The sequence below is a fragment of the Dendropsophus ebraccatus genome, unplaced genomic scaffold (assembly GCF_027789765.1).
Source record: "Dendropsophus ebraccatus isolate aDenEbr1 unplaced genomic scaffold, aDenEbr1.pat pat_scaffold_819_ctg1, whole genome shotgun sequence".
Lineage (NCBI taxonomy): Eukaryota > Metazoa > Chordata > Amphibia > Anura > Hylidae > Dendropsophus > Dendropsophus ebraccatus.
The window spans coordinates 1,991-6,560 of record NW_027210418.1 but is presented as its reverse complement, the minus strand read 5'-3'; the positions used below and the strand labels follow the sequence as shown (position 1 = coordinate 6,560).

General features: G+C 46.1%; 1 pseudogene; it reads right to left on the bottom strand.

The window, feature by feature from the left end:
• Nucleotides 1–944: 944 nt before the first annotated feature.
• LOC138780358 (NHP2-like protein 1) lies at nucleotides 945–4,325 on the bottom strand (annotated as a pseudogene).
• Nucleotides 4,326–4,570: the final 245 nt, after the last annotated feature.

The window sequence follows — 4,570 nt, the reverse complement described above, 5'->3', positions numbered from 1 at the left end:
ACAGCCTTCAGAAAGGCCCTGGATTGCCATGAAGACAGATCAGAAGCCAAACCCATTGCTGAACTTCTGGTCAGGCAACTACGGCATGTCAGTACAGCGCGTAACGATGTTAAACTACTAGAGATCCTCTGCTCCTGGTAGTTCTAGCCCAGCTGATCTCCCAAAATGCTGGAGCATGACATATCTTTGCTCTGACCATGACTTAAAGCGACTCTGTACCCACAATCTGACCCCCCAAACCACTTGTACCTTCCGATAGATCTGTCCTGAGGTCCCTTCGGCGGGTGATGCATTTATTGTCCTAAAAAACAACTTTTAATCCAGCAGCGCTGTGTCAAACTGGCATGGCCTAGATTGTCTGCAGTAGGCCCTCTTCATCATTAGGATTGCCCCAGGCAGGTATTCTCCTATTCATCAGCTGTGTGAGCACGGCACATGGGCTAGATCGTTAAGGCATCTGTGCAATGTTCACTGCAAAGAATTAAGAAAAATCCTGCCAGTGGCATTCCTAATGATGAAGAGAGAGTGGGGAGGATGGACGGAGGGGTGGTGCAAAGTTAGGGCACAGATACTGTAAGCCACGCCAGTTTGGCACAGGGCTGCAACTTTAAGTATTTTTTTTTGGACAATAACTGCATCACTTGTCAAATGGACCAATGGTACAAGTGTTTGGGTGGCAGATTATGGGTACAGTATTGGCTGGACATATTCTTGACAACCATAAAAAGGTATATTGGTGGCTACTGCGTTATCCATGCTTTCATAAACATGGCCGCTTTCTTCCAAAAAACGTTCCGCTGAATTGTATTACTAACACAACCTAAGGACAGGTGTGGCGCTGTTTTTACTAGAAAGTGTTTTCTTTCTTCTAACAATGAACACCCCCTTTAAGCATTCTGCTATCCCACCTTCTATGCTGCTTGAAATAATACTCCTGACTAGTGTCATTTGATAAACTCTTTATCCAACAGGAAACGCAAGAGAACTAACCACCACACATTGTAAAACTATGTTGATATAAAAAAGAAAAATGGATTTACATGTATGTTTTATTAAAGAATACACAATACAAGTCAAAGAAAATAAAATTGTAATATCACACCATCTTTCTGGTTAAAAAAAAAAATGTATTTACCAATACAGGTTCAGCTTTTACATCTCTAGCTAGTGGTTCAATCTGGAAAGCCACCTAATATTCATGTCTGATCAGTAACGTGTTACATTATTAAACTGTACAATAGCAAAAGAAATTAACGTCTGAGCTTCTGCCACCGATTCATGATGTGATTTACACCAGTAGTCTCTCAATGGCTTGCTGGACAGACTGGATCTGAGGCTTTAGCTGAGACCCTTCCTTGATTGTGACTGCGCATGCAATCACAGGTCTGGAGACCCCACAGGCTCTTCCCAAAGCTTGCTTGGATGGACGAAGACGTAAGGGACGTTCTTATCTTCACACAGAAGAGGAAGGTGAAGAATGATCTCCAAAGGCTCCGCATCGGCTGCCATAGCAATGAACTCTGCTATTCCTCGGTTCAGGGTTTTTGTGGCTGTGCAAAATAGAAAGGTAAAGAGTCAAGGTGGTCATACATAAGATCCCACAATATATCCAAAATAAGGGAAAAAAAGTGCAAGGTCAAGTTCCTATAGGAGTTATCCAATGAAAGATATTTTGCACCTATTGGATATGAATCCCCATAGAAATCCTCTCCTGCTCTGGACAGTTCCTATCTCGGCCAGAGATGTCAGCAGAGAGCACTGTGTCAGATTGAAAATAAAACATTTCCTGCAGGACATACAGCAGAAGTATTTGGAAGACTTGAGATTTTTTAATAGAATTACAAACCTATTTAAAGGAGAAGTCCGGCGAAAATTATTTTTTATATGTTATTACTTATGGAAAGTTATATAATTTCTAATGTACATTAATATGGGAAATGCTCATATACTGCTATTTCCCTTAATTTAGTGTATCAGGAAGTGTTAGAATTATCTCTGAAGCAGTGACGTCACGACCAACGGTGTAATTCCTATGGAGTGTCCAGCAGGGGGCGCTCTATATATAGAAGTCAATGAGTACCATTGACTTCTATATATAGTGCGCGCCTGCTGGACACTCCATAGGAATTACAGTGTATGTAATGTAATGTATGCACTGTACTGTTGTGACTTTATGAATACATTTATGGAATACTTTGGGGAGCAAGTGTCCTTGCTCCCCAAAGTATCCCATAAATGTATTCAATGAATACATTTGCAGGGCACCGAGCAGGGAGGGAGAGAGGTGCCATCTACCTTCCCCCTCCCTGCTCGGTGCTGGGAACATATACAAAGCACTACTCCCCCATTATCTGCAGATAATGGGGGAGTAGTACCTGTGCTATCCCTATCACCGCCCGCGCCGCCGCCGCTCACACAGGGGCTGCTATTCATGCCCCCCGCCGCTCCCCCTCCTCCTCCCGGCATCAAACTTACGATCGCGCCGCTGATTCCTCGCCGCCCACGCCGCTCCTAACTACCCGCCCGCCCCCTTCCTGGCCGCCGCTCTCTGCTCATGCGGCGCGCGTAGCCCGCCCCCACCACCCGGCCGGGGACACCAGAAAGCGCCGTGCTCCCTGCCGGGGTGGGGGTGGGCTGACGCGGCCCGCATGAGCAGAGAGCGGCAGCCAGGAACGGGGCGGGCAGGTAGTTAGGAGCGGCGCGGGCGGCGAGGAATCAGCGGCGCGGGCGGTGATAGGGATAGCACAGGTACTACTCCCCCATTATCTGCAGATAATGGGGGAGTAGTGCTTTGTATATGTTCCCAGCACCGAGCAGGGAGGGGGAAGGTAGATGGCCCTCTCTCCCTCCCTGCTCGGTGCCCAGCAAATGTATTCATTGAATACATTTATGGGATACTTTGGGGAGCAAGGACACTTGCTCCCCAAAGTATTCCATAAATGTATTCATAAAGTCACAACAGTACAGTGCATTACATTACATACACTGTAATTCCTATGGAGTGTCCAGCAGGGGCGCACTATATATAGAAGTCAATGGTACTCATTGACTTCTATATATATAGAGCGCCCCCTGCTGGACACTCCATAGGAATTACACCGTTGGTCGTGACTTCACTGCTTCAGAGATAATTCTAACACTTCCTGATACACTAAATTAAGGAAATAGCAGTATATGAGCATTTCCCATAATTAATGTACATTAGAAAATTGTATAACTTTCCATAAGTAATAAATATAAAAAAAATAATTTTCGCCGGACTTCTCCTTTAACTTTCTGACACCAGTTGATTTGAAAAAAAAAAAAAAAAAAAAAAAGATTTTCTCTGGACAACCCTTTTAAATTGAAAAACAGGAAGCATACACTTTAGTGAAAAGACGAACAAATTTCCAGCAAGACTGGCCGACTGCTCAAAGTGTCTGGAGGCCTCCCAGGGCACATGATATCGGGGAAGGGAGAGAAGGGGTGCGTATGCTGGTTCAATTTCCTGATTCCTTTTGTTCTTAAAGAGAGAAGCTGCTGCCAGAACTGTCAGGCAGCAGCTTACCTCTTTCCTCCTCATTCAGAACACCTATCTGCAGCCACACAAAACATCCATGCATACAGAGAGATCAGGAAATGGCTATTGGCAGAACAAATGTTTCACTGACAGCTGTTGAAGGTGTATGGCTACCATAACTCCTGATGCAGGACATAGAAGGAAGTCTGGGCAGTAGGGGGTCCCCAGTAAGCTGATATCCTTGCAGGATAACCCCATCTATAAAGCCATGTGTATAGGTCTATGCAGCAGCCACAGCTTTGCTGTATATTGGCAGCCACACATACTATGCCCTAAAATATATGTAAGGGGGAAGGTATCAATGTTTTTGTAGAGGTTTTGACCTAAAAATCAAAAATTTTCCAGCATATGTTTATTTGCACAAAAATCAGTAACTCTTCCTGTGTTTTCTGTCACGTCTAAGAGGGAAACACTGCAGTTTCCACTGAAAAACATTCAATTCTCCCCATACATTGCAGCTAGTATAAACAAGGCCTTCAGTACCTAAGCAATATCGGCATTTATTCATTTGGGGAATACTGAAAAGTTCTTCAGTTTACCCTTATCTCATCGGTCCTCGGCACAGCAGACTGGTTGGGACCTGACACAGAACAGACAGCTCCTGTATACTGCATAGTAGGGCCTATATACTTAGAGGGGCTCTTACCTTCATTAGCCCCCTTGCGAAGCTGCTGTAGTTGGAGGCCTGCTGGGTCAGGTCCAGGATGGTCTTGGTCAGTTGGGCATCAGCCAGTGGGTAGGCCTTGGGATTCACCTCGGGGTCAGTCTGTAATAAGATACATATACAAGGGATTATAGAACAGAAAGGCTATGCGGGGCACACACGGCCCGTGTACAGGCGGCTATGCGGGGCACACACGGCCCGTGTACAGGGCGGCTATGCGGGGCACACACGGCCCGTGTACAGGGCGGCTATGCGGGGCACACACGGCCCGTGTACAGGGCGGCTATGCGGGGCACACGGCCCGTGTACAGGGCGGCTATGCGGGGCACACACGGCCCGGTACAGGG